This window comes from Pelodiscus sinensis, chromosome 9 (assembly GCF_049634645.1).
Source record: "Pelodiscus sinensis isolate JC-2024 chromosome 9, ASM4963464v1, whole genome shotgun sequence".
Classification (NCBI taxonomy): Eukaryota; Metazoa; Chordata; order Testudines; family Trionychidae; genus Pelodiscus; species Pelodiscus sinensis.
The window spans coordinates 45,928,789-45,949,943 of NC_134719.1; the positions used below are offsets into that span (position 1 = coordinate 45,928,789).

Sequence of the window (21,155 nt, forward strand, 5' to 3'; positions counted from 1 at the left end):
TTGAATTTTCCATTTTTACAGGACTCTGTACTTCCTGTTTTCAGCTTGCATTCAGGCAGAATTATTCAAATGCCAGAAAAAGATTCCTTACTGGATTTCTCATCTGACCAGAAGTAGGAGGTAGGTAATTCTTGTTAGAATACTAAATGTTCCTGAATTTTACTCAAAGACTCAATCCAGGATTAGCCTTTGACATTTCCAGCTCTGCCCTTCACTGGGTTTATGTGCATTCAAAATTACTGCTTGTTCTTTTTCAAACTTGTTCTATAATATCTAATTCAAATGTTTCATTTTTTCTGGATAATCAGTTCTTCTGAATGATTGTTTTCTCTCCCTATTACCTCTGGGCATGTCTTGACTACATCCCTCTGTCAAAAGAGGGATGTAAATGAGCTCGATCGAAAGTGCAAATGAAGTGCAGATTTAAATATCCCGTGCTTCATTTGCATATTTGCGTCTGATCGCTGTTTCGAAAAAGAGTATTTCGAAAGTGAAACTGCAGTCTAAAAACAAGAAAAAAACCTTTTTCAAAAGAACCCATACTCCTGAAAAAATGAGGGAAGAGGCCACACAGCTCCAAACCTACACACACATGTGTGGAAACAGTGGGAAGGGAGAAGGCTGTGTGGCCCGAGCTGGCCCACGCCTCCCCACCTCCGGGAATGCTAGTGAAGTATAAATCAGCATAGGTCCTTTGACTTCCAAGGATCTCTGCTGATGTAAGTCTAGTCCTTTCAAAATGTAAGAAGATAACTCAATTATCTTTCGGCAGAATCGATTTTTTGCTCCAATAAATCATGGCTGCCAGAAACTGCCTTATGTCTGGGTTATTGTTGCTATTAAAAACCACATGAAATTAATTGCTTTAGTCACAAATCTGTATCAGAATCTATTCATGTGTATTCCTGTACAGAGTCCCATTGACTATCCACAGAAGGGGCATGGCTAAAACATCTGAGGAATGCACTGAAGCCCCAGCTTACAGCTCCCCTCCCTGGCTGAACTCTTGAGAGATCAAGCACGTAAGCACCCTGCGACACCTCAGGGGGAAGCAGAGCTGAATTGCTTTGCTCCCCACTTCCCCACTAACCCACCCCAGGCTACATCGTTCAGGAGAAGGGGCTTGGGGAAAGAGGAGGGGACAGGGTGAAAAGAGGCAGGACAGGGGTGGTTCCTGGAGTGGAGGGGTGGTTATCCCTCTCCTCCCACAGTGGCATGGGGAGGATTCCTGTGGGGGGGATAACATGACCAGTGCCCCCCACCTGCATTATTTGTAACCAGTTTAAGTATTTACCTATTTTGATGGCTTATGTGAAGCTAAAGTGGTACATGAGTGCAGTGGTCTGGACTAGATGAAGTCTCAAGTGCTAATGAGATAAATTCAGTCAGGGTGGATTGATTGATTGACATCTTTAAGGACTCTTTGGGACTGGTCCTCCACATGGTGATGGAATACCTCTATCTTCACATATATGTATGTGAACACGTGAGTGCTAACAGGGAGTTTAGAGAGGGAGTTCTCCAGGTAAAGGAGAAGCAGATACAGGACTCTTGAGGAAAGTGTGTGTTGTGTTTGGGGCTTTCTTGCTGTGTGCTGAGCTTATGTTTGTTGGTGTGTGGTGGTGGTTTTTTGTTTTTTGTTTGTTTTGTTTTGTTTGAGTGAGGCTTTAGAGAGGGAGTTCTCCAGGTAGAGGAGAAGCAGATACAGGACTCTTGAGGGAAGTGTGTGTTGTGTTTGGGGCTTTCTTGCTGTGTGCTGTGCTTGTGTTTGTGAGTGAGGGTTGGTGTGTGTTCTTTTTTTTGTTTGTTTGTTTGTTTTTGTTTTGTTTGTTTCCCCTATGTCTGTGAGTGAGGGTTTCCCCCCCCTTCCCCTTGGCCCTCCTCCTCCCCTTGATGGAGTTTGTGCTGTGACTGGCTATGATTGGTAGGTGCTGTGATTGGCAGGTGGAAACTGTTGACTTCTAATTAAAGTTTGAATTCTAGAAGCCTCTGCTGATTGGCTGATCCTTGGTAGGGGGAGGGGCTTTCAGGCACTCCAGGGCTTTATAAGGCAGTGGGCAAGCGACCAAGGAGCTTGCGAACAGGTGAGTGCTAACAGGGAGTTTAGAGAGGGAGTTGGGAAGGGCGTGAGGTTCTCTTGCCTTTCTTTTTAAATCCCTTCTCCAGGACAGCAGCGATGGATGGCGATGGGTCTGTTGTTGTTACCTGCACAGCGTGTGCCATGTTTGTCTTCCTCTCGGAAGAAAGAATGGATTTCATCTGCACGAAGTGCAAGCTGGTTGACATTTTGGAAGAAAAAATTAGAGGACTGGAGGCCCAAGTGTCGACCCTACGCTCAATCAGAGAGGATGAAGACTTCCTCGATAGAAGGCAGCGTTTAATCCTTCAAGCACGGCAGGCAGAGGAGCCAGAGAGGGCAGTACGTGCCCAAGAAGAGAACTGGCAGCATGTAACTTCTAGAAGAGGAAAAAGGCCAACACGGGAATCCCCCAATGCTATAGAGGTAAGTAATCGCTTTCAAGCTCTCTCCACAGGCTCTGCAGTGCTGAAAGCTCTGGAAGGGACCTCACAAGGAAGAAACCAGAAGGAAACATCTACTGGAAGGCATTGGATGCGTAGTCCTAAGGATAGGGGTTCCATGGCCACCACCCCCAAAAGAAAACGATGGGTGGTGGTGGTCGGGGACTCACTCCTAAGAGGGACTGAGCCATCCCTCTGCCGTCCGGACCTGGAATCTCAAGAGGTGTGCTGCTTACCGGGAGCTCGCATTCAGGATGTCACTGAGAGGCTTACCAAACTGATCAAACCTTCACATCGCTACCCCTTCCTGCTTCTCCACGTGGGAACTAATGATACGGCCAAGAATGACCTTGAGTGGGTTACTGCGGATTATGTAGCGCTGGAAAGAAGGATCCAAGAATTCGGAGCGCAAGTGGTATTCTCGTCCATCCTCCCCGTTGAAGGGAAAGGACTGGGCAGCGATCGTCGAATTGAGGATGTAAATGCGTGGTTGCACAGGTGGTGTTGCAGAGAGGGCTTTGGTTTCTTCGACCATGGGAATCTGTTCCGGGCACAAGGATTGTTAGGAAGAGATGGGATCCACCTAACGAAGAGAAGAAGGAGCATCTTCGCGGGCAGGCTTGCAAACCTAGTGAGGAGGGCTTTAAACTAGGTTCATCGGGGGACAGTGACCAATACCCTGAGGGGAGTGGAAAAGTCGGATACCGGAAAGAAATTCAGAGAGGAAGGAGCAAGAAAGGAGGACCCCTGTTTCGAATGGAGAAGATAGGACAATCGACTGGTTACCTGAAGTGTTTGTACACTAATGCAAGAAGCCTGGGCAACAAACAGAAAGAACTGGAGGCCCTGGCCCAGATCTGTTGTAAAGCAGGCTTTTTCTGTCCATAGCCTTCGCGTATAGCCCATCCTGCCACACAAGGCCCCTCACACAAAACCCAGATACTCAGAGGAGCATGGGCAGCACAATGCAGTTTTGTGAATGGAATTTAATCTCATAGGCATTCTGGGACTCACAGGCGCCAAAAAAATAGGGAGGTGAGCATGACTAGATAGTGCTTACAGATAAGCCTCATTTGACCGTTGCTTGACCAGTCTTAGGGGCAAGGGAAAAAGTAAACATAGGGTAATAAAACATAATTGTCTAACACTAACTATGCCCCATCTGGTCCTGTCCACGAGGGGATCACGCATACATCACGAAAATTTCTATAGGGCAGTATTGTCATACTACCTCATCACTAGCCTATCAGGCCCTGCCAAATGCAGACCCTAGCATGGCAACAGACACCGAATTTTTGTATAAAAGACCCTCTACCCCTTTGTTCGACGGAGGTTCCGTGTATTGAGGGCACGTGTCTTTTTTTTGCCCGGCTAAAGGATTGATCACCCTGAGGCTGCCTCTCCACCCTTCGAATCAAACATAGGGGTGCACGAGTCCTGAGTATGCTCCGAGTTCTAGTGTGTCTTTATGTTGTTATCGTTTCTGGATTTGTAAGTATTGCTTAAATTTATTAATTGATGGTTTAGTTAATAGTTAAGCTGTATTAATTATATCCTATAATCCTGTGAAGTATAAGTAAGTCATATTAATTGTATTGTATAGATAGTGTGATTTTGTGCTATGTGAAAGGGTTAAGCTTTAGCCCAGGTATTAGTGTTAGAAGAAAAATCTTTGAGTTGTCAACTTGTAACAGTAAAAAATCAATGACTAACTCCACCAGCTGTCCTAAAGTGACATTGGAGGGATTGGCTGTGGGTGGTTCTTTTATTATCATTATTTTGGCTTTGTTTTTTGTATTTTTCATTTGTATGCTACGTTGTCTTAGGCGAATTAGGGATAGTGATTTGATATAAGTGAATTGTAATCAAAGAATTGTAATCAGTTGGGTATAATTGTGCCCAAACTTTTCTACGCTGTAAAAGTACTAAGCAATTGCTAGTTTAAACACCTACTTGTTAATTGCTGGTTTTGACCACTTAATAAATATCATTTGTTTCACCATCATCCAGTAGTTTTCACTGGGTAGTCGGCTTTAACCCTTGAGGCTCCCATCACATCACCGAACCAAGGTGTAACAAGATCAAGAAATATGATTTAATTGGGATAACAGAGACTTGGTGGGATGGCTCGCATGACTGGAGCGCTGTCATGGATGGGTATAGACTGTTCAGGAACAACAGACAGGGGAGAAAAGGAGGAGGAGTTGCACTATATGTAAGAGAGCACTACGATTGCTCTGAACTCCAGTATAAAGAGGGAGAAAAACCTGTTGAAAGTCTATGGGTTAAGTTTAAAGGAGTAAACAACAGCAGTGATGTTGTGGCTGGTGTCTGCTACAGGCCACCGAATCAGGTGGATGAGGTAGATGAGGCTTTCTTCGGACAACTGAGCGAAGCTTCCAGATCGCAGGTCCTGGTTCTCGTGGGGGACTTTAATCACCCTGACATCTGTTGGGAAACCAATACGGCAGTACACAGGCAATCCAGGAAGTTTTTGGAGAATGTTGGGAATAACTTCTTGACACAAGTGCTGAAGGATCCGACCAGGGGCCGTTCGCAGCTTGACCTTCTGCTCACAAACAGGGGGGAACTAATAGGGGAAGTGGAGGTGGGTGACAACCTGGGAAGCAGTGATCATGAGATGGTAGATTTCAGGATCCTGACCAAAGGAAGAAAAGAGAGTAGTAAAGTACACACCTTGGACTTCAAAAAAGCAGATTTTGACTCTCTCAGAGATCTGATGGGCAGAATCCCCTGGGATGCTAACATGAAGGGGAAAGGAATCCAGGACAGCTGGCGGTATTTTAAAGAAGCCTTATTGAAGGCACAGAAAGAAACCATCCCGACGCGTAGCAAGAGAGGCAAACATGGTAGGAGACCGGATTGGCTTACAGGGGAAATCCTTGGTGAACTTAAGCACAAAAAGGAAGCTTACAAAAAGTGGAAACTTGGACAAATGACCAGGGAGGAGTTTAAAGGTATAGCTCGAGAATGCCGGGGGGTTATCAGGAAGGCGAAAGCGCAAATGGAATTGCGACTGGCTAAGGATGTGAAGGATAACAAGAAAGGTTTCTACAGGCATATTAACAAGAAGAAGGTGATCAGAGAGGGTGTGCGGCCCCTAATGGATGAAGGAGGTAACCAAGTGACAGATGATGTAGGGAAAGCTGAAGTACTCTATGCTTTCTTTGCCTCTGTATTCACGGACAAGGTCGGCTCCTGGACTTCTGCGCCAAGTGACGCAAGATGGGATGAAGATGGACAGCCCGTGGTGGGTAAAGAACAGGTTAGGAACTATTTAGAAAAGCTAAACGTACATAAATCCATGGGTCCTGACTTAGTGCATCCGAGGGTACTGAGGGAGTTGGCAAATGTCATTGTGGAGCCTTTGGCTATTATCTTTGAAAAGTTGTGGAGATCGGGAGAAATCCCGGATGACTGGAAAAAGGCAAATGTAGTGCCAATCTTCAAAAAAAGGGAAGAAGGATGATCCAGGGAACTATAGGCCGGTCAGTCTTACCTCGGTTCCTGGAAAAATCATGGAGGGGATCCTTAAGGAATCCATTTTGAGGCACTTGGATGTGAGAAAAGTGATTAGGAATAGTCAGCATGGATTCACAAAGGGCAAGTCATGCCTGACCAATCTGATTAGCTTCTATGATGAGGTAACTGGCTCGGTGGACATGGGAAAGTCAGTGGATGTTATATACCTTGACTTTAGCAAGGCTTTTGATACGGTCTCCCACAATATTCTTGCCAGCAAGTTAAGGGAATGTGGATTGGATAAATGGACGGTAAGATAGATAGAAAGATGGCTAAAAGGCCGGGCCCAGCGGGTAGTGATCAACGGCTCGATGTCAGGATGGCACTCGGTTTCTAGTGGAGTGCCCCAAGGTTCGGTTCTAGGACCGGTTTTGTTCAATATCTTTATTAATGACCTGGATGAGGGGATGGATTGCACCCTCAGCAAGTTTGCGGAGGACACTAAGCTGGGGGGAGAGGTAGATATGCTTAAGGGGAGGGTCCAGAATGACTTAGACAAATTGGAGGATTGGGCCACAAGAAATCCGATTAGGTTCAACAAGGACAAGTGTAGAGTCCTGCACTTGGGACGGAAGAATCCGAAGCATAGTTACAAGCTGGGGACCAACCAGTTAAGTAGTAGTTCTGAAGAAAGGGACCTGGGGGTTACAGTGGATGAGAAGCTGGATATGAGTCAACAGTGTGCCCTTGTAGCCAAGAAAGCTAATGGCATATTAGGTTGCATTAAGAGGAGCATTGCCAGCAGATCCAGAGATGTCATTATTCCCCTTTTTTCGGCTTTGGTGAGGCCACATCTGGAGTATTGTGTCCAGTTCTGGGCCCCTCACTACAAAAAGGATGTGGATGCATTGGAGAGGGTCCAGCGGAGGGCAACCAAAATGATTAGGGGGCTGGAGCATATGACTTATGAGGAGAGGCTGAGGGAGTTGGGTCTGTTTAGTCTGCAGAAGCGAAGAGTAAGGGGGGATTTGATAGCAGCCTTCAACTTCCTGAAGGGAGGTTCCAAAGAGGATGGAGAGAGGCTGTTCTCAGTAGTGACAGATGGCAGAACAAAGAGCAATGGTCTCAAGTTTTCGTGGGAGAGGTCCAGGTTGGATATTAGGAAAAACTATTTCACTAGGAGGGTGGTGAAGCACTGGAATGGGTTACCTAGGAAAGTAGTGGAGTCTGAGGAAGTGGGTCTGGCCCACGAAAGCTCATCATCTAATAAACCATCTTGTTAGTCTTTAAAGTGCTACATTGTCCTGCATTTTGCTTCAACTACCCCAGACTAACACGGCTACATTTCTATCTCCATCCCTAGAGGTGTTTAAGTCTCGGCTTGACAAAGCCCTGGCCGGGTTGATTTAGTTTGGAGTGGTCCTGCCTAGAGCAGGGGGCTGGACTTGATGACCTTCTGAGGTCTCTTCCAGTTCTATGGTTCTATGATTCTATGATTCTATCTATATACCTGCCAAATTGAAGTTTCCACTTCATGCATTTGACACAGTGGGTTCAAACCCACTGGTACTCTTTAAGGTGCCACAGGACCATTGTATTGGCTGAAAAAGTCTAACACGGCTTACTCTCTGAAACTTGTCTCCTGCTATGTTTCTGTACCTACCATAAGGAAGGCCCAACTCCTCCTGTAATACAAATAATTAAGAAGTCATTATGATCTTAGGAAGGAGATGGCAAATCACAGAATCTTAGAATTGGAAGGAACCTTGAGAGGTCATCAGTTCTAGTTACCTGCACTCACAAGACCAAGCACCATCTAGACCAGGGTTTCCCAACCTATGGGTCGCCATTACATTTCAAAAGGGTCGCTAAGTGTCTCCCCAGGTGGCTCTGCCTCCCCTCCTCCCCCCATTTTTTAATTGCTTTGGGTCACCAAGTCTTCCTGAATTGTCAGAATGAGTCCCCATCTGGAAAAGGTTGGGAACCGCCGATACAGACCATTCCTGGCAGGTGTTTGTCTACCTGGCTCTTAAAAATCTCCAATTATGGAGATTCCAAAGCCTCTCTAGGCAATTTATTCCAGCGTTTAACCACTCTGACAGGATATCTTTCCAAATGTTCAACCTAAACCTCTCTTACTGTAATTTAAGTCCATTGCTTCTTGTCCTATCCTCAGAGGTTAAGGAGAATATTTTTCTCCCTCCTCCTTCTAAAAACATTTTAAATACTTGAAAGCTGCTATCATATCCCCCCTGAGTCTTCTCTTTTCCAGACTAAACAAACCCAGTCCTTTCAGTCTTCCCTTATAGGTCATGTTTTCTAGATCTTTCATCATTTTTGTTGCTCTTCCCTAGACTTTTTCCAATTTGTCCACATCTTTTCTGAAATGTGGCATTAGAACTGGACATAATACTCCAGTTGAGGCCTAATCAGTGCAGAGTAGAGCAAAAGAATTACTTCTTGTGTCTTGCTTAAAAACACTCCTGTTAATATATCCCAGAATGATGTTTGCTTTTTTTGCAATGGTGTCACACTGACTCATATTTAGCTTGTGGTCCACTCTGACCCTTCGGGTATGTCTACACTACCCCGCTAGTTCGAACTAGCGGGGGTAATGTAGTCATCCGCAGTTGCAAATGAAGCCCGGGATTTGAATTTCCCGGGCTTCATTTGCATGAAGCCAGCCGGCGCCATTTTTAAATACCAGCTAGTTCGAACCCCGTGCTGCGCGGCTACATGCGGCACGGAGTAGCTAGTTCGGATTAGGCTTCCTAATCCAAACTAGCTGTACTCCTCGTTCCACGAGGCCTAATCCGAACTAGCTACTCCGTGCCGCGTGTAGCCGCGCAGCACGGGGTTCGAACTAGCTAGCATTTAAAAATGGCGCTGGCCGGCTTCATGCAAATGAAGCCTGGGAAATTCAAATCCCGGGCTTCATTTGCAACTGCGGATGACTACATTACCCCCGCTAGTTCAAACTAGCGGGGTAGTATAGACATACCCTTAGATCCCTTTCCACCGTACTTAGTCATTTTCCATTGTGCTCATAGTAAAATAACTGTTACCCTCCTAAAACTAAAATAAGATTCCAACCCTGATATTAGTGGAAGTATATAAATTTCAGTGGCAGTTTTGTCTGAATAAGAATAGGCAATCTTTCCATTGACTTCAATGGGCTCTGGATACAGCCCTGCAAGAGATTATCGTACAGTAACAATATGTGAAAAAATACTGTGCACATTTCCTAATATAATTAGAGTGTTTTTTATAGATGGCTAACAATATGCAGCCACAGTTAGCAAAAACAATCTTTTCCCCATGCTTGTTAAAAAATGTTTCATGTGCCAACAGCCTCCCCAAACAACTCACCACTGATCTCTTAACTTATGTGGAAGCTTAGAAATATCCATTTGAGTCATAGTTCTCAGTGCCAGTCATCTTTCCTGCCATTTGAATTCAGAGCCTCTGAGGGAATTAAAGCTAACACATTAGTTCCCAATTAAATCCAAAAGTGATATGAAATGTAACCAAATAGCTTCATAGAATTTCTTGGGATTTTGATAAGGAAGGAAAGGGTTATACAAATTAATGTTTCTCCTTTCAATTTATTGAAAGCCTCTTGAGTGTTCTGTTGACCCCCTTTAATTTCTTCAAGGAAACTCTCCTCCTATAAAATACATTGAGAACTGTATGCGGGCAGTTTGTAGTGATTTAGCAAGATTATAAAGAAATAATAATTACTATTGCAGACCTTTTTTCTTCAATTAGTATTTCTAATCACATTAGACATGTATTCAGAATCCAGAGAGGATGCCTGATCCCTACAGCTATCGTGAACCATTAACTTTAATTAAAATTTACAAGTCTAATGTTGTTACATCTGCTAAAAGCATTAACTTCCATGTTAATTACCAAAATGTTAATGTTGCGTTAAAATATGAATGTTCCCTTTTGACAGTTCATCTGTGGTTTAATTATTTATTTTTGGTGGAATGTGTCCTAAAAAAAAGCAGAAAAGTATGAATGCAAATTGAATAGAGAGATATTAGCAAAATGTCATCTATGCACAAAACTTCATGGCTTAGAAAATCATTTATCAGTTTCTGTGGTCTTTGTTCAGAAGTTAAAATAAATAGGCAGTGCTTGTCTCATATCTGAGATGTTATTCATAGTTTCAGTATACTCTTTTATTATTACTTCATAGAGATATCTGATCTACAAGATTCAGTGCCAAATTCCAATAGTTTCAAATGCTGTGCAGCACTTTGGCTATTTAATACAAAATTTCCTCAAAAATAAGGCTTACAGGGCATTGTATTTAAAAGAATACTGATTTTTTTATACAAGCTATTACAAAGTAGACATATAAAAGGGCTACCCACCCACAGGCCACTCCTGAAGTTTTTGCATTCTCTATGGAGCCGTTTAGGTACCCAAGAAATGCAGGACCAGAGTATGAAAGGTTCTTCAAAATACTTTACATTTACAACTGATATAAAAAATGCTTGCAGTGATCAACCCTCTAAAGGTAACAAAAATATCTGGTTTAATTGAATTTCGGCAGTTATCTGATGTGTTCCAAGTTCAGAAATTTCTCTATTTTATTCTTCAAAATTTATAAGTGAAAAAGTTGTGATTAATCTAGTGTTTGATATAATTGTTATAAATTTCTATCACGTCAAATAGTTATTTTAATGGCTGAAGTTAACAGTATGCCAACTAATTTCTTAGTACGATTGCATATAAGTACTGTTAAGCTCCCTGCCTTATTCTATTTCTTAATATACATGAGCAAACCCTAATTTTGCCTGTACATCTTCTATGCTTCTTGTCAGATACATATTCTTCACTTTGTTCTGTCTCTTGAATGTTGGAAATAGGCAGTTGGATAGTGATAGGCTCATAGTTCTTGTGTGGGTCTGGGGAGAAAGGGTGGAAAAGAATAGAGTCCAAAAGATCAGATGTTCAGTTCACAAACTAAGATGGTTTATTGATGCAATAAAGACAAACAACACAGGTACAAATCACATAGAATCTTTGTACAAGTCAACTTGAAGTCATTATCACAAACTTCTTTTAGTACATGGGTCTCAAATTCAATTTACCAGTCCTCAAATCCTCCTAGCAGGCCAGTGGGCACCCTTCCTCTGGGAGGGGTTCGGGGGGATCTCTGCCCTCCCCTTGCATGTCTCCCAGCCCCTCCTGCTGGCCCCAGGTGATTAAAAAACCCCTGGGGACCCCGCCACCACCACACAAAATGCAGCGGACTAGAACGACTTCTGGCTGCTAGCTGCACACTGCTGCCTGCATGTCCCTGTGGCCCAGAGGATGTGTGTGCAGAGCCATCCCTTTCATAGGATGGTTCGGGACAGTGGCCAGGCCCTGGGCTTTGGGAGGCCCAGCAGTGGTTGCCCCAATCATCCTATGGATGGGACGGTCCCTCATCCTCAGGTTGGCCCATGGCTCCCTGGGCAGGCTGGGGTGAAGTCCCCCTACTCTCTACAGTATGGGGGAGGGAGAATCATGGGGAAGTGGAGTGACATAGCAACCTCTGTTCCTCTCCGCTGCCATCCTTGACACAGGCGATGGCTGGGGCATTCCACTTCCAGCTGCCACAGTGAAGCAGAGCATCTGGGCTGGCCTGGGAGATGGAGGTGGAGTGGAGCAGAGGCTGCTGCATCACTCCATTCCCCTCAGCTCCCACAGCCATGATGAATGTGAGGGGGCCAGGCTCCCCAGTCATCCCTGAGGCTGCATCCCTCGGGGGAGGTGGTTTGAAGGAAGGGGTACAGGGTAGAGGATGGTTTGGAGAGTGGAGCAGGGACAGGAAGGAGCAAGTCAGGAGCAGAGCTGGGCCTGGTCTTCGGGGAAGGATATGGCCCATGCACCCTCAGGGCCACAGGAACTCACATGCCAGCAGTCGCATGCAGGGCAGATTGTGGAACGGCTCAAGCTGTAAATGTCCCATATACCGGGAGTTTGAGAGCCCAGTTTTAGTAGCTTTTCAAGCAGGGCTTTCACTAGAGTCAAGATTGTAGTTCCACAGATCTAACAATTCAGAGCACGAAGTCTAGTAGCTCCTTCCTTTAGCCTGCAATTAACTGGCACTTACACCTTAGAGATTTCCAGAAGGCTTGCAGCTAGCCAGTCAGAATTCAGTGCAGCTGCCCCATTAGCACACTACTGCTAGCCTCTTGCCAATGCCTTTCCCAGATGCCTCTGCAGGCAGTAAATAGAGCATCCCGCTCACCAACTAGGTCTTTCCTAAGAGCACATTTAGTGTTCATTTCTCAAGAGGTTGTCACTGGTCCATATTTTATCATCTCTTCTGAACAAATTAGTTTAGGTTTCCCCTTTCTTTCATGTTAAGCTGAGAAATGATTGTGATGCAGCAGCACATTTATATCCATGTTTCTTCTTTTCTCACCCTCAGTAATAAGCCACGTTATCTACCCTAGGATTTGAAAGACAACCTCCTAACTCCTGAGCGCCAGTGAAATTCCTTAAATATCAGGGTCATCCAGCAAACTGGCCTCCTACAGAGTGAGCAGCTATTAGATGGGGATGGGGGGGATGAACTGAGATACATATAAGATATGTTTTTCAAAAATACCTGAAGAACTTAGGGTCCTAAGTCTCATTGAATGGTAATGACCCTTAGGCTTTTAAGTGATAAATCACTTTTGAACATTGTACTCCTTATTTGCAGATGTTCTCTGCTGGATTAGCCTCCAGCGCCACATTATCTGGTGTACAAAGTGACCCTAAGTTAAGCAGATTACTAGAACATCCCCTCTTTGTTGAGAGACTCTTTGGCAGCACAAAGTTAGCAAGGACAGCTCCACTACTTCATGAATTAGCTATGATGTTTCCTGTAGTGGAACTCTCTCCTTCAGAGGGAAGGGGTGAGGTGTGTTAATCATATTCTGGGGCAAGGATGGGCAAACTACAGCCTCTGGCCCTGTAGAATATTTTAAGTTCTCAAGCTCCCACTACAGAGTGCAGTAGGGGGCTTGCCCCCCTCTGTTTGTTCAGCGCTCCCCAACCCCCAACTCACAATTCCATTACAGGAGGCCCCCAAATTGCAACCACCTGAGTTCCAACCCCCTTCACTTTCAACCATTTTTGTAATGGTTGAAACCCCTGACTTATGTCCTCAGCCCACATTTACGACGGCACACAGCGCCTCCCGTAAATGTGGGTTCGAGTTATGATGCCTCCAAATTGCGACACTACCCCTGGAACTAATTGCATTGCAAGTCGGGGGCCTCCTGTATCTTCTGCCAAGCACCAGAGCCAGTCTGTACAGGTGCGACTTCACTGTGCTCTTTCCAAGATCAAAACTCTTCCTCTATGCAGCACACACACACGGAGCAGCATGCCCAAACCTCTCCCGGTCTCCCATGGCTCCACCCTCAAGAGCCATGCCTGGATATTGCCCTCAGTCCAAAAGTTTGTCCAGCCCTGAATTTGGGGCCATAGCAGAGGAGGGAACTGCTGGAGAACAATTCTGCTACACCCTATTCTCTACTTCTATAAGCTCTTCAAGAGATTTTTTGTCAGTAGTATAAGCTAAAACCATCTCCTTGGAGCTTAAATTTATATTGAGTCTAGGTAGTGGAGAGCCAGGGAACTGTAAGCAACTCTCCCACAGCTCATCCGAACAACTTTTCTTGCAAAGCACAGGTATATGCATAATCCATCTGTTAAAAATCCCAATTCTGCTAGGGTACGTCTACACAGCAACATTATTTCAGAATAACTAGCATTACTTCAAAATAACTTATCATCTACACAGCAGGCAGTTATTTCAAAATAATGTCAAAATTCTGTCAAGTTGGAGGACTTCTTACTCCAACTCCTGTAACCCTCAGGTTGCGTCTAGACTGGCAAGTTTTTCCGCAAAAGCAGCTGCTTTTGTGGAAAAACTTGCCAGCTGTCTACGCTGGCTGCTTGAATTTCCGCAAGAACACTGACGATCTTATGTAAGATTGTCAGTATTCTTGTGGAAATACTGTGCTGCTCCCGTTGGGGCAAAAGCCCTCTTGTGCAAATGCTTTTGCGCAAGAGGGCCAGTGTAAACGCGGTATTGTTTTGTGCAAAAAAACCCTGATCGCAAAAATGGCGATCGGGGCTTTCTTGCGCAAAACCACATCTAGATTGGCATGGATGCTTTTCCGCAAAAAGTGCTTTTGTGGAAAAGCATCCGTGCCAATCTAGATGCTCTTTTCCGCAAATGCTTTTAACGGACAAACTTTTCTGTTAAAAGCATTTGTGGAAAATCATGCCAGTCTAGACGTAGCCTCATTGTACAAGGAGTAAGGGAAGTCGGAGGAAGAGTGCTGTATTTCAAAATAAGTGCTGTGTAGATGCTCCCAATTTTGAAAAAAGCTATTTTGAAATAAGCTACGCATTTGATGCAGTTCAATTTGAATGGCTTATTTCTAGTTAAGCCCTGCTGTGTAGATGCACCCCTAATGTTTACGTATGAGTAGTTCTAGTCAAATTCAGTGGGATGACTCACACAGGTGAAGTTACTCTTCTGTGGACATGTTTGCACAAGTGGGCCCTGAGACATTTTTAAAAACACAAACAGCTCCAATCAAAATAATTACTATTTTCAAGAATATATTAAGTTGCTGAAAAAAAATGTTTTCTAATAGTCTGCCAGAAGGCAACCTACCTTCTGGGCTTTGTTAGCTTTTGTAGATTTTATTGCCTACAGCAATATTTCTGAAGTCAAATTTACTAAATCCTTGGTATCTCCTGGGAATAGCTCTGGAAGATGAGTACCTACAAAACCTCATTATTTTTAATAGATACTCCTAATTCTAGAAAATACAACGTTTATATAAAATAATTGATTTGCAATGAATCTGATATTAGATTTCCAGTCTATATAGACCACAACCTTGGGTAACTTTCTGAATGTTCACACAATGCTACCAATCCTGTGATGTTAGGTTTACTTCCTCTGAAGTCTTCCAGCTCTTAAAACACTCTGGGAACTGCACCTTAAAATTCTATTTTTTCCTCAATAAAAAACAAAACAAAACACATTTTTGCACTTTGATTGTGGCAGCTTGGTTGAGTGTATTTAAAATACTGTATACAGTAGAACAGTGTTTCTTAAACTATGTTCCGCAGAACACTGGTGTTCCATGAACAACTCGCAGGTTGTGCCATGACTTCTTCTTTGTTTTTGTCTTTTTTTGTCTGATAATTTTTTTAAAGAAAATTTTCATAGGTGTTCTGCATAAAAAAAGATTATTGTTTAGTGTTCCGTGGTCTCAAAAAGTTTAAGAAACACTGCACTAGAAGTGTTGCTTGGGTCCTTAAGTCAAATAAGTTTTATTTTTCTTCAATCAAATCATTGTTCTGTGATGGGGCTGGGGAAGAGGGGTTCAGTATGCATGCTGCCCCAGGGAAAGTAGGCAACCTCAGCCCTCTGTCACCACAGCAGCATGGGATGATGTGAGAAGCACCTGTCTATGGCTGCAGCAGGCACAGCCAGAGGAGGGGTGCATGTCCCCCACCTGAAGGACAGAGAGGTTGTGTCTACGCAGCAGTGTTATTTCTGAATAGCTGATATTATTCCAAAATAACATAGTCTGCATCTACACTACAAGCAGTTATTCTACACAATGTCAAAATAATGTCGAGCTGGAGGATATCTAATGCTGACTCCTGTAACCCTCAATGTACAAGGAGTAAAGGAAATCCAAGAAAGAGTGCTCTTCCTCAGACTTCCTGTGGCGTAGACAGCGCCAAAAGCTGAAACAAGCTATTTCAACTTAAGCTACACAATTGATGTAGCTCAGGTTGCATAGCTTATTTCAGCTTTAGCCTTGCTGTGTAGATGTACCCATAGATACACAAACAGACATTCAAACAGACAAACTCTCCCAAATATATAGTAGATAGCTGTTCCTTTCTCCACCCCTTCTACCTGCTGCCCCAATGTGGTTATAGGTGTCTCTGTCCCCATCTCTGGCCCCTTGCTGCCCTCCTGTGGTCATTCTACAATATAACTCCCTTCTACCAGATACCTCTATTTCCATCTTATGAGAAACAATCACATTTCAGGCACATCCCATTGCCCTGGCACAACCAAACCCTGACTTTGCTTTAAGTTATAATAAGAGGAAACTGCATACCAAATTTGGTGGCCCTAGCTCTTACTCTTTAGGAGGAATTCCTGAACAAATGGATTCACAGATGGACAGACAGACAGACATTTCTAAAATATACTCCAGGGCTGCACCCCCTGCTTACTATGCTTACCAACCCCCCTCTCTCTGGGGGTAGGCAGACCCAGCTCTTTCCTGGATGCCAGGAAGGGCCGAGCTGAGGCTGTGCCAAGGCCACCATAGTCCTGTCTCTCCCCCCAGCCACTGGGGAGGGCTGGGCCATGGCTGTCCCTCCCAGCCACTGGGGAAGGACGAGGCTGTGGTGTGGCAGCCCCAGCTCCAAGCCCTGCGGCCATCAGAGAGGGCTGAGCCAAGGCTGTAGCAGACCTGGCTCTTCCCTCAACTGCTGGGGAAGGCAGAAGCTACAGAGTGGAAGCTCTGGCTCCCACACCATGAAGCACTGGGAAGGGGGAAGGAAGGGAGGAGGCTGTGCCGCTGAGGGTGGAGGCAGGCGGTGGGATGCAGAGTGACATGATGACGTCACTTTGTCATCCCATAGGAATTTTTTGTATATATATAGAGAGAGAGTAAGATTATGGCCTAGCATGTGAGCAGGTCCTGCACAACTGACCAAGAAAAGCAAGCAGAAAACACCCCTCTCATTTGGGTAAGTGCTGACAACAGCAATCCCTCCTTTGACTGGTGTAGTACCTCACTCCATGATCAGAAAGAAGCCCCAGCAGAAATTTTGCCTCTCAAAAGTACAATTTTTCTGGGTGTTTCTTCCGCAGCAATACATCTAAACACAACCCACATCCAGTGCTGTGGCATTAAAGACAGAGTCTACAATGCATACAGAACAGAGCCTAGTCAGAGATGTTGCATGTACATCAATAAGAATGGGAGATGGATTTTTTATAGTTGCGTAGCTTGTCCTTAAACTTTCAGTGCTTGGTTTTCTTCGGCCACCCACTTTATACTTCTCCCAGTGTATAAAAAGTTCCTGAGAAGCAAACTTTAAAAGATACTTGATTCAGCAATTTTCTGGAGTGCACCCATGAAAATAAGCACCCATGAAAACAGTAGGTGGCAATCAGCCTACTGTAAGAATCACATTATTGTCTTATAAAAGAGAACAGCCTTCCTATATTGGTTAGTTAAAAGGCCAAAGTAAGGAAAGTGTTTATGGTTTCTTTCAAGTTATGGTCACAACTCTTTTTAATCAGGGAAAACTTCAAAAGACAAACTGTATAATTTTGTTGTGTAGTAATTTTTGACAAAAATTACTAAAAAGCAGGCTCTTAGCTCTGCAAGTGAAATTTTCTTGACCATGTGCATTTACTTCAGGGACGGCCAATAAGTGGCAACCCCAGATTTACTTACACCCTTCAATGAGTAGATACAACTAAAAAATGGTGCACCTTTATAAATAAAATGAAGTCCTTAAAATCCTAGACAATGAAAGTTGGGACAAACATCTGTTCTCATTATAAATCTGGAGCTACTTTGGTAAAAACAGACTTCAGCACACACATCTAGTTCTGTCGCTAGAAAGACTTTGGCCCCAGTTCAAGAAAGTACTTTTACCTAATTTTAAGCATGTGAGCAATATGGGCCCATTCAACCATAATCAGTTTGCTACCCAAATATTAAAAGGTCACATGTTATATTTGTCAGATACCCTTCTCAGTTTTTATCTCCCATAATATAATCCCTGTGATCATAGTCCAGGACTAATCTAAAATAACCCCAAATACCAATCTTGGACCAGCTGAATTTAATGGGGAAATTTTGCCACTGACTTATACAGGGCCAGGATTTCACCCCCAATGTTTTAATTTTCTTCAACACAATGCCACCTGCTGTTCTAATTGTTATTCTCCTGTGGTTACCTATCATATTGTTTAGTGGCAGGCAGCATGCATCTGTTTACTTGACATTTAGGAGATATCTGTCATCAGTCAATCATTTTCATATTTGAAATGTATATGATTTTATTGAGATTTTATGCTACCGAAAAATGTTAGCATCTACATATTTTATTATTTTTTATTTTATTGGTTAGAAACAACTTGTTAAACTGGATCTTTGTCTTCTATTTCATATTTGAGACATTGCAATGATTGTATCTGTTGATCTGCCAAGAACTGCAGACCCCAATCCTTCAACCACTAATATACAAGAGTAACTTTACACAGGTGAGGAGTCTCTGTTAGAGAAACCTTTGAATACATCTTATTCCAGTTTCCTGAAAGTCCTTTTTTGAAGACCTTCTTACGAGACAACTATATAATTCTCATAATCTGGTCACATTATCATCATTATGAACTGTGAAAATATAAGCTTGTATTACTTTATGTTATGGTGTTTGATACATATATCTCTGATAGAGTTACATACTGTGGGCTCAATTTTAAAACTTGGCTACCCAAGGAATCTAATTATTTACTTTAGGCACCAAAATGACAACCTGACTCTAAGATCTGGGGATAGTAGGATGCCTTGTTTAGAAACTTGAGCTCACCAAGCCTCATACTGTTATCAATTTTATTGCAGAAAGCCAGTAAAAATGTGAATTCAAAACTCCAGCATGTTACAGTATACTTTATGGAATACCTGTAGTACAGTGACAATGTAGCCATATATGTTAGCTATTTTCTATCAGGTATAGGAAACTAAGGTAAACTGAACCAAGATACTTTCTTAAGTATAGTGACATGCACATAGGCCCAGATCCAGTCCCAAATGGGGGTGAAGTAGATACCTTGGGGTTGGGGTCAGGAAACTGCCCAGGGTAGTCGACTGGGCCCGCTCCTGTTGGCACTGGGGGCTTTGGGAAGACCAGAAACAATTTATTTGCATATTCATCATTTGCTTAATGCATATGCAAATATGCAAATAAATGTTACCAGTCCTCCAAAAGCTTGTGAATGAGTTTACTGGTCCCCAGTATCAAAAAGATTGGGAACCACTGCTCTATTCAACAAGATTGTAAAGATATTTAAAAGTGTGGGTAGAATATCTATAATTATAGCCAGGTAGAAAAAAACAACTTAAGAGCATTTTAATAATGGAAAAGTGGATATACTGTTAACTTAGCTTTGTGAAGCATGCAGTAAGAAGAGAGACCAATAATCTGTTTATCTATCTAAGTGCAGCAATCTGTGTGTGAGTTTGTCTGCGAGTCCATTTGTTCAGGAACTCCTCCTACACCTAAACAGTAGGAGATAGGGCCACCAAATTTTCTATGCACCTTCTTCTTCTCCTAACTTAAAGCCAAGTCAGAGGTTGGTTGTGCCAGGACAACCAGAAGCCCCTGGAAAATGAGACTCTTTTCCATAACATGGAAAGAAAGGGGCTGCTGTTTGGAGGGATGAGATACTGAGAGCGACCAATAGGGGCAGTGAGCCTGCAGGGGAGAGCTATCCTTCAGTGTCCACTGGGGGCAGTGGTACCACCAAGTGAGTGGCCAGCTGGGCTGGGGCTCTGCCATCTTGCCTGCCAGCACACGGAGTAAGTAGCCCCCTGCCCCAAATCCTTTCCCTGCCTCCTGGCCCTTGGCCACAGTGCTGGATGCAAGAGCTGGAGGGACTGAAAGGGGAGCAACACTGGTGGCTGGGGAGGCAGCTAGAGGGAAAGAAAATGCCTCTAGTGGCCGGGGAAAATGGGGGAAAAGAAAAGGCCTGTGCAGGATGGGATCCCCCACCCTGAGCACCTCCTCATCTCCCAACCCACACTCTCTCACCTCCCTTTGCTCCTGATTCCTGCACTACCCCCTTCCCCCCACACACACATCCCCAAGGCCCTGCCCTGACTCCTGTACACTCCACACCATCAGCCCCCTGCCCTGAAGGCCCCGGGAAAAGACGGGTAAGTCTGCTAGTACAGTATAGTCTATGTGATACATCATACAATGATACATTGATTGGGTAAGATAAAGAATCATCCTCTTTAAATTATTCTAATCACAGACTGAATGTAGCATAATACTATTATATTTGCAATTTTGTTAATTACCTTCTAAATTGTAGTTTTGTTCAAAATTAAGTGCCTTGATTATTTTTATAATTCACAAAATATATGTAAAATACATTTTGATATTAAATGTCTGTATAACTGCCATTTAAATTCCAAAAATGCATCATTTAGCTTACATTATGTTGCCATCATTAGAGAGGAATTAACAAGATCAAAAATCTTCTCAAATACTTTTATTACTTTACATCCAAATATCCTCATTTTTTCAGCTTTCAGTCTGAGAAAATCTCCTTCTGACTCCCCTTCAGATTACAGAAAAACAAGTTTCCTTAAGATGGGTTTCTCTTTGTGAGTTTTACCCCACAAACTATTACACTCTCACAGGCAATTCTTCACAGGAGACAGTGTAACTAAACTATTCTGTGATTGTGAACCCAACTGTTTCCTGCGCTGGTGTCCTTAATCCCTTAAATTAATGGGACTCTTGCACCACAGTAACCAAAACAAACAAGTGTGTGTTAATTCTTTCATATTCCTAGGTCCACTTATTTGCCTTTTGCCTGGTGAAAATTCATTTTAATTATACACAATATGCAGAATGAAATATACGCAGATACATGGAATATCTCCTGGTGTTTACTAATGACACTACTGTTCAAGTGTGTTGCTGTCCTGTAACCAGTGATTCCAAGTGATTTCACAGAGGCCTAACACAGTTACATAATGTTTTTAAAAGTTCTCAAATTTCTCGCTCCCTCACTACAATATAAAATATATGTCCTAAACCCATGTGGCTGGATCTTCGGCTGACGTGAATGGCGTAGTTCCAGTAACGTCTGTGAATCAATGCTATTTACCTCAGCTGAGGATCTGACCTATACTATCATTTCTAATCCATGAGGACTCCCAACCATGAACTCAGGAAAAAAAGAAACTCTCTTTGTTTATTTTTTTTCTTAGACAAAAGCATTGCTGGCAGTCTGATGTTACCCACAGAAATATATAATTTTGTTGTGAGAATTTTTTAAAATTTAATTTCCACCC

General features: G+C 43.4%; 1 long non-coding RNA gene across 3 annotated transcripts in view; it reads left to right on the forward strand.

The window, feature by feature from the left end:
- Positions 1–2,035: 2,035 nt before the first annotated feature.
- LOC112544212 (uncharacterized) overlaps positions 2,036–21,155 on the forward strand; it is a 107,325-nt gene continuing 88,205 nt past the window's right edge. For 2 of the 3 annotated variants that reach the window (XR_012905987.1, XR_012905985.1), the window contains exons 1-2: positions 12,360–12,546; positions 18,245–18,331. This is a non-coding gene — a long non-coding RNA (uncharacterized LOC112544212). Of the gene's footprint in view, positions 2,085–12,359; positions 12,547–18,244; positions 18,332–21,155 lie in introns of those variants that run through there. The other variant, XR_012905986.1, reaches the window with a different exon arrangement.